Source organism: Sturnira hondurensis, unplaced genomic scaffold (assembly GCF_014824575.4).
Source record: "Sturnira hondurensis isolate 20B ecotype Veracruz unplaced genomic scaffold, ASM1482457v3 Scaffold0022566, whole genome shotgun sequence".
Lineage (NCBI taxonomy): Eukaryota > Metazoa > Chordata > Mammalia > Chiroptera > Phyllostomidae > Sturnira > Sturnira hondurensis.
Window position 1 is genome coordinate 4,217,217 of NW_028095197.1, and position 8,943 is coordinate 4,226,159.

The following is an 8,943-nucleotide window of genomic DNA, read 5'->3' on the forward strand; positions in this document are numbered from 1 at the left end:
CCATGGGCACTTGCTTTGTAAAAAAAAAAAACTTTTTTGAAAAAAATGTGTGGTACACAGTTTTTTAAATCATATTTTCCAGTAAAAAGGACTGTTGGTATGGGGAGGATGGAGGCAAAATGGTGTTTGAATTGGCCCAGTGCTCTGGGAACACTGCAAGCTCTGGTGTGTTTGGGACTTTGGGAACATGGGAAAATTATCAGAGTTGTTCATTTTGACCAAGTACTCGAACTCTCATGAATAAAAGGTTTTATATGAATACAAGATATTGTGCTGGTCCACATTAGACCAGAGAAGCATTAGATTCAAGGAGAAAAGGAGAAATCTCAACATATTTATTTAGAATATGAAAGTGGGTATCCGTGCCCAGAATGACTCAATATAGTAGAAACCTACTCAGGCAGTGGTAGCACCAACACAGCAGAAGAGGTGGCACAAAGATTTGGTGGCTATAACTCATGCCTACTAGATCTCCCTACATCTGAAGTTAACCTGAGTAAATCTCCTCATCTGTGCTCTGTCATCTTGGCCCCAGGCCCAATAGCACAGTTTTCAGTACTCCACTTCTTCTGTCAAGTTTTGTCATACAATTTTATCCCAGTTTGCCAAATAATTTCAACAATTATTTCAGCCCAGCTGAATTCTGGCCAGTACTGAAATATAAAAGATAAAATCAAGTAAGATTTTGCTGACTCTTAGATTCAAATGTGAAATGTTAATATCAAATTGTAATTACTTGAAGAATTTGTTATCTAGTAAAGATTTTATTCCTAGTAGATAAGGACTTGAATTTAATACTTTTTCATCCTTGTTAAAATTGTATGCAACAGTTAATATGCCTGCCTCATTTGAGGTCATGATAGAATGTACCAAAATGATTTAGAACTGTCTGACTCCTCAAAATATTTTTAAATCATCTACCTTGCAGATAAATATTTTTATATTATAAAACAATTTCAGCAAGTTTTAAAACTGATGACATCTTGTGTTGCTTTTGTCATATGATTACATTAATTCTTACAGAATTAATGATGGCAAATAAAGATTATTTTTGTTTATTGTTAAAAACAAATTGTCAACCTAGCCACACTGACCTTTCTGTTCCACAAATAAACAGCTTTTTCATCCTTAGATCACTCGGCCATCCTGACAAGCTCTCTTTTCAACCTTTAGTTCTCTTCACTAACTATTTCTTTTTATTCCCCTAAATTCCTCATATAAATGATTGGTTGGGTCCTTTTTGTCTTTCGTATCTCACTCAGGTCAAATGTCAGGTGCTTCCAATCTGGAAAATGGAATAATTCCCATTCATCCAGTTAGACCAAAAACTGGGGAGTTTATAAACCTGTTCCTTTGTCCCTCTATATCCAATGCATGAATCTGTCCCTGTTGATTTTGTCATTAAGTTTTATCCAGAATTTAACTATGTCCTGTCAATTCCACTGCTAAAATTCTGGTGTAAGCCACTGTGTTCTTTCATCCAGATTAGCACAACAGCATCTTCTCATTCACAATATGGCCCACCATCAGTAATGCTGAAAGTGGTACCTTGAAAGCAGATGTTGTGATGGTATTGACTTGGTCAAAAAGTAAATAAATCAGAGTGGAAAGATGAAAACCCAGTTTATGCAGCAGCAAGCCTGTGACAACTCAGAAGACAGAACACATGCCTACTGAGCCTGTTAAAAAGAAGTTAGAAAGAATATTATGGTGTGTTACTTGCTTTTCCATTTGTTGTCTACATTTTAAAACTTAGAAGAAAGAGATGAGCTGAGGGAAGAACTGGATGATTTGCAATCAGCAATTAAAGGCCTTGTGAGGTTGGGAAAATCACTTGCTTCTGGACCCCAAAAGGTAGGAAATAAAACTCAAAAGCCTTCATGTGACTGAGTCTCAGTAAGGATGTTCAGATAAAATACTGTCCTCAGCCTTCCAGTGAAAATTATATGAAGGGTGTTACTACTGCCCACCTGAGCTAAGTTTGGTTTTAAGAGGCCTTAAGGTAAATTGAGAGCAGGGCTATGGTGGTGAAGAGATGCAGATATAAAGTACATACAAGAGTAATGTCTACAAAAGAATTTTGTATGGAAGCAGATAGATTGAAAGTTTTCCAAATGAGAAAATTATATCGCTAACAAATCATGATCCCTCTATAAACCATAAAACAACCCTTGGGCTCCTAAGCTTGTATCAGTAGGATGCAATTGAAAATGTTGTAGTTCTCAAGGAGAGAACACTTCCTACAGTTCAGATGTATCCATGGAGGGGAATAACAAGGAAAAACTAGGAGTCATGGAGAGAGACTGGCAAGGGAGTTCCTCCCAGTCGAATCACTGCCCAGTCACTATCAGGACTGGGGATGTGTTTCTCTAATGCCTATCCCGCAAGATGTCATCATCGGGACAGGGACTGCTGTGTGTTTCCCTGTGGGAGCCCACCAGGCCGCAGGGGATCACGGACAGAGCCCCCACGGTGAAAACGGTGGCGGGACTTGGTTTCTGGTCCCTGGAGCCGGCGGGTATCTTGACATCTTCCGGACCTTCTCCTTCTCAGCCTTGAAGGAAAGAACAGGTCTTGGCATGTGCGTCATGTTCCAGGAAAGAGATAATCTTGAGGACACTGCTATCTGTGGGCTAATGTTCTCAGCATGTGAGAACATCTTGCCCTCTTGATAGCCTTCGGGAATGTACAAACTTTTGTAAAACAGCATTGTTCTCAGGCCACTGCAGTTCTGCATATAAGCCAGCAGTTCCTTGAATAAACTCGCCATTTGCCGCCAGGAGCACTTGGACCTCTCCATTATTTTAATTAAGTTAAGTCCATCGCCTCACCTCTCGAACACCTTGCTGCCGCGGGTGGCGGCATTTCCCATGTTTTCCTTTTTTTGAGTTTGCTTAATGGTTATCTCACCTCTGCCCTGCCACGGCATTTTATGTTGGTGTGAGGAATAGTGGAAGGAAATATTTTATTATATAGTTCATGGACTAAAGAACCAAGACTGGATCTGAGGGAGAGAATGGGATCTGATGTGATCATGGACGTTGAGTTGCATGTGGTGAATAGATGGGGCATTTGGGTATCTCCATGAAAAAGAGGTTAAGTTTGTTTTTTTGTGTATGGGAAGAAGGGTTCGTATGAATATTTGCTGTTCAGAGAGTCTGACTGTGGCAGAGACCACAAGCTGTCCCTTCACTTCAGCAACACTTCTTTGTCCCAGGATCTTTGCATCTGCTGTTTCCCTGACTCAGGTGACCTTCCCTCAATCTCTTAATATATGTCTTAATATCATCTATATTGAGCTGTCACTGCTTGCATTCAGACCTCAGATGTCATCTTTTCAGTGAAGTTCTTCCTCACCACAAAAGGTGAGTGGCCCTCACCCCAAATACTTCACAATCCATTAGTCTATTTTCTTAGACTTAAGAAAGAAGACCTTTCATTTAATTCTCTACTTGCTTAGTGTATGTTTCCGTTGACTAGAATATATGCTCCATGAAGGCCAGATCTTGTCTAAATTCGAGGTCTGTTCACTGCTGAATTCCTGGAGTTTAACACAGTGACCTATACTGAGACGGTGTGTGTTTGTTGGCTGAATGAATCAATGAGTCCAGACCATGTAAGAAACAAGGAGCCCAGATCCTTTACCTATCATTTCTGAGGTAGTTTTCCCAACCAAATATCCAAGCCCATGACAATTAAGTCATATCTGATTCTGTTTTATTTGAATAAATCTTTACTTGAGGTGTGCCCATAATATTCCATAGATTAATTGCCAGAAGTTCTTTTAATTAGCCCATTTATGTATCCCCTAAGGATTGACTGAGCACCATAAATAAGACTAGTTGTTGGAAAGTGAAAGATAAACCAGTTAACCTTGTCCTCAAGGAGGCCATAGGTCTCAGGTGTTCAGAAGGCCCTGGGGATAAGAGGAGGTAAGAGAAGACCAGATGGATGAGAGGGTACATGTCACAGGTAGCTACAAGTGCCTTATTTATGCAGTTTTATTTATACTGATGCTAAGATGATGATAGCAATGATTTTATTTTTAAATTATTATTTACCAGGTTCTGTGCTACGTATAATGCACATTAACATTTAATTCTCATAATCAGCTTACAAAATATTCATTGTAAACATCCCAATTTTACAAGTGAAGGAAATGAAGCATGGAAATATTCCATGCCCAGAGTGACATAGCTAATTCTTCCAGGGCTGAGGCTCAGGCCATGCAGCCTGGTCCAGGAACCATGCTGCTAGCCACACAGCTCTCTAGACCTGAAGAGCAAGTGTAATGATAAGCTCCTTTTTGGAGGTGCAGAAATTGAGGTCCAGAAAGAATAAGAAAGTTGCCTAAGATGAGTTGTAAAATTGGTACTTGAACCTTGGCCTGACTTCAGCAACACTAGTGAAGCTCATGCTAGAAGCTTAAAATTGGACAATTTTAGACTAAGAACTAGAAATCACTTCAGATTTATATTATTTCAAAACACAGTCTTTCATTTTACAAATAATCTTTAATGACTGAAATCACTCTCCTGAGCTAATTAGAAGCTGGTTCTACAGTCAGGCAACTTTATACAGCAAAGGAGAGTTATTGTCTGAAATCTTATCTATATTTAAAAGAAAAAAATAACAAGATGAGGGATCCAATTCTTGATGGCAACACAGCTCTTCATAGTAAATTCAAGTGCCTCGCTGTTTCCCTGCAATAAGAAGACAACATGGGAAAGGATTCTACAGACACTAAGACCATTGTAGGGAGCTGCGGGACCCAGAGATTTTCACAAGAGTGAAAAGGCCCTTCAAGATCAAAGCAAAATGTCTTCCAAGCGGCATCCAGTGGGTCATCCTCTGAAAAGTGACCCACTGTTCAGCAAGACTCTTTCCAGGGCCCTGAATTGGAGCCAGCTGGTGCCTGAAACGTACCTTGTGTGTCACCTTCTGATCTCTATTTGAAGGCCAACTGTATGTGATTAAGCATAACAGACACAGAGCTTGTGTTAAGCCTAGGATGTAACTTGTTGAATGAATAGCAACTGATTTAAAAACTAAATGAATGGATTGAGTTTCTCTTCCTTCTCCTTCTCCTCATCATTGTCATCCTCCTCCACCTCCTTCTTCCTCTCCTCCTTCTTTCTTCTTCTTTTTTTCCTCCTCCTCCTCCTCCTTCCCTCTTTCTGCCTCACATTAAGCAAGATTAGCCTAAATCCTCTGGGCCCAATCCACTCGGTGTTCATTGCTTTTGAGAAGGGTGTTATTGAGGGACAACACTCCAGGGCTACTAATTAGGATTTGCATTGGATAAAATTTTTACCCAAACATGTTCATGATCTAAAGGGAATGCAAAAATGGCTCCAAGTGAAGATGTGTTTTGGTCTTTTAGCATTTCCCTTGTGGTGGCCAAATAATGTAAAAATTTTTTCATGAGCTCCTGTTGTCTCTAACATGTCTCATACTTCCCTGCACATAGGAATTGCCTAAAAAATATACTGACACCATTGGTTTTACCCAACAACCTCCAGTTTAATTGGTGTGGGATGTGACATGAGAATAGGGTTTTTTTTTAAGCACCTAAAGCGATTCTAATGTACAGCAAAGTTAGAGAACCACTCAGAACCACTTATAAGCTCCTTCACTCTGATGCGACACCAGCTGCAAGCGTGTTTTACACCATTCTGTTTGCTGAATGTAAACATTGCAATGCAAACTCTTTCACCCAAGATCCCTGGGCTGCTTGTGGACAATCTTCACCAAAGTTTGAATTTGTAAACTGATAATTCCATGGGCTCCATATGGTTCCTGTTATCTTGAGGGAACTATACACATTTGCCTTGCCCTGGGATGAAAAGATAAATAACAGATGTGGGTAGTTTTTATCTTAATTATACTGAACAATAATAGAAAAATAAGAAATGAAGGGAGCAGGGAGAGAGAAGTAAAATACATGAAAATGAAATTCTAGCCAAAGTTATATCTTTGGATGTTTAAAATCCACTTCTATAGTAGATCACAAGTAGCTGCCACACAATTTTTCATTTCTAAGGAAGGCAAGCTCTATAGTGACAAGAACCAATGTGAACATGTGGAGTGTTAATAGAGCAAACTCAATCAAGTTGTTGGTAATAATAGTAACTAAAATTTATATGTAGCTTACTATGTAACAAGCACTGTTCAAAATTTTGCATTAAGCACTATGTTGTACATCTAAGGATTTCACTTATTTAAGTAGGTAAGTATTAACGTATGTAATCCTCATACAACCCTAGTATATGGTAGTATACTATATATACACATTACGAATACTGCTCCTAGTATACATTACAAATACTGCTTCTATTTCACACATGAAGAAATTGAAACCCAGAGAATTTAAGAAACTTGTGCAGAATGACATGGATACTGTGTAGTGAGGCCATGAACAGTAGAACCAAGTAGTCCAGTTTCAGACACCATTTGAATGTATCCTAGAGGCATAGATGATGACCTGGTGACGGCTGCTTTGCAGAAGGAAGACAGGTTCTGTCTACAGAGGTGAATCAGGGTGTAGAGATGAAAGAATTCCATCAGAGAGTGACTACCAAGGTTTAGGATGGCTGGGAAATAATAGAATAATAATAATACCTGGCATCGATGTATCAGGTACTGGATGAAGTTTAGGTTTTATTCCTATTTTCTCTGCTTTTTATTTTTTTAATGTTCAGTGATCTCTGAAATTTTTATTGGCCCCCCTGCCCTTTCCAAGGGGTGCCCCATTTCTATTGCCTTCATGCCTCAGAACTTTGGTGTCATTGACCTCAGAAACCACTTTGCTGTCTAAAATCCTACAGGTGGTGGTCTTTTGGATTGTTTGCATGGAGCAGCTATTGTCCAGGGTGTCATCAAGATCAAAGTCATCTTATTTTTCCAGGTAGGTAATGATCCTGTCCCCAGCTTGAACTTGATATCCAGTAGGGCCTCATATTACTGGGCCTGATGCTGCCCCTCTGCCCAGGTCTCGGCCAGCTCTGACTCCAGGTGTGGCAGGAGGTGGTTGAGCTGTTCCATCTGCACAGCATAGCATGTCTCCAACTCCCTCAGGCTGTTCTCCAAACTGGCCACCAGGTTTCTCATCGAGTCCAGGTTGATCTCCAAGGACTGGACCACATGTCTCAGCTCTGTGAATGTCATCCCAGCAGCTCCTGTCACAGAGGTTTGCAAGGTGACTGCTGTGGTGCTTTCCTTGGTCTGCTGGAGCCAGTACTTGCCTAGATCCTCTGTACTGTTCTGAGCCAGCTCGTCATCCTGGGCCTGGATGTCTGCCATGATGTCACCGAGGTCCAACTCTGCGCTCAATCCAGAGTTGGTAATCTTTTTAAACAATGTCACCTTATCCATTTATTTTTCCAGCAATCTGATTTGTACACCATTTACTTCCTCCTCGTGATTCTTCTTCATGAAGACCACCTCCTCCTTAGAGCCTCAATCTGTCTTCAGCTGCATCCGAGTGATATTGGTGTCATCACTGAGTTTTTTTTAAGTAGTGATGATTCTGGTTCATGACCTAAGGATTATGTGTTTTATTTTATTTTTTTATTATTGTTCAAGTACAGTTGTTTCCATTTCCCCCCACCACTCCCACCCACACCAGCCATCCCCACCTCCTACCCTTTATCCCCTTGGTTTTGTCTATGTGTCCTTTATAGTTGTTCCTGAAAACCCTTTCTGTTTTTCTGCCCCATTATCCCCTCCCATCTCCCCTCTGGTTACTGTCAGTTTGTTCTTAATTTCAATGTATTTGGTTATATTTTGCTTGCTTATTTGTTTTGTTGATTAGGTTCTACTTACAGGTGAGATCATATGATATTTGTGTTTTATCACCTGGCTTATTTCACTTAGCATAATGCTCTCTCCAGTTCCACCCATGCTGTTGCAAAGGGTAGGAGCTCCTTCTTTCTTTCTGCTGTGTAGTATTCCATCTTGTAACTGTACCATAGTTCTTTGATTCATCCATTTACTGATGGACACTTAGGTTGCTTCCAGCATTTGACTATTGTAAAATTTGCTGCTATGAACATTAGGATGCATAGGTTCTTTTGGATTGGTGTTTCAGGGTTCTTAGAATGTAATCCCAGCAGTGGAATTGCCTTTTGAAGCCCATTGATGTCACTGTGCACAGACTGGTACATAACCAGCTCCATTTCGTACCTGACTGAAGTCATCAGCAGCAAGAAGGGCATTGCTGATGTGCAGAACAACATGGGCAGTGTCCATAGAACTTGCAAAAATCTGAGCCCTCGGGTCCTGGATGGTCTTGAAATAATGTCTGCAGTCTCTGACCTTGGGTCCCTTCTTCTCCAGGTTCTCTCAGATTTTGCTCTCTAGGCTACAAAAATCAGCTTCCAGGCTTTTTCCTTCTTCAGGTAGGAGACCAAGTGGTCATTCAGGTATTACATCCTTCTCGGTCTGGATGCCCTCTATGCCTGCCAAACCCCCAGCAATCTGCACAACCAGGCCCCTGGACCCCCAGCTGTCCCACCTGCTGGTGGAGTGGGACACAGAGATCTGGATTCCAAGCCCCACCATCCATATTCATAGATGCTGGCCATGCTGCTGGCTGGCTGGACCAATTGGCTGGATGACTGCACAGAACCCAGGGGTCTAGTGTTTTGTGGAGAAGCTGGAGTAGGTGCTGAAGCTCATGTTGTTCAGGGAGGAAGGTGAGAAGCCAAGACTCAGGTTCAAATCTGAGTGCCAGGTTAATGACTCTTATCTTCTCTGCTTTTTAAAAGTGGTGTCTTTTACCCCTAAACTCTATCGAAGAAGACAACATGGTAGCCTTTGGCTAGACTGTTTAGAAAAAAAAATTTTTTTAAATACCATATATCTAGCTTATTTTTTAAAGAATTTTTACTATGAAATATAGCATGCATAATAGAGAACACATAAATGTATATATGTATGTAT

At 40.6% G+C, this 8,943-nt stretch overlaps 1 pseudogene; it reads right to left on the reverse strand.

Annotated features, from left to right (window-relative positions):
• Positions 1 to 6,697: 6,697 nt before the first annotated feature.
• LOC118979838 (keratin, type I cytoskeletal 18-like) lies at positions 6,698 to 8,585 on the reverse strand (annotated as a pseudogene).
• Positions 8,586 to 8,943: the final 358 nt, after the last annotated feature.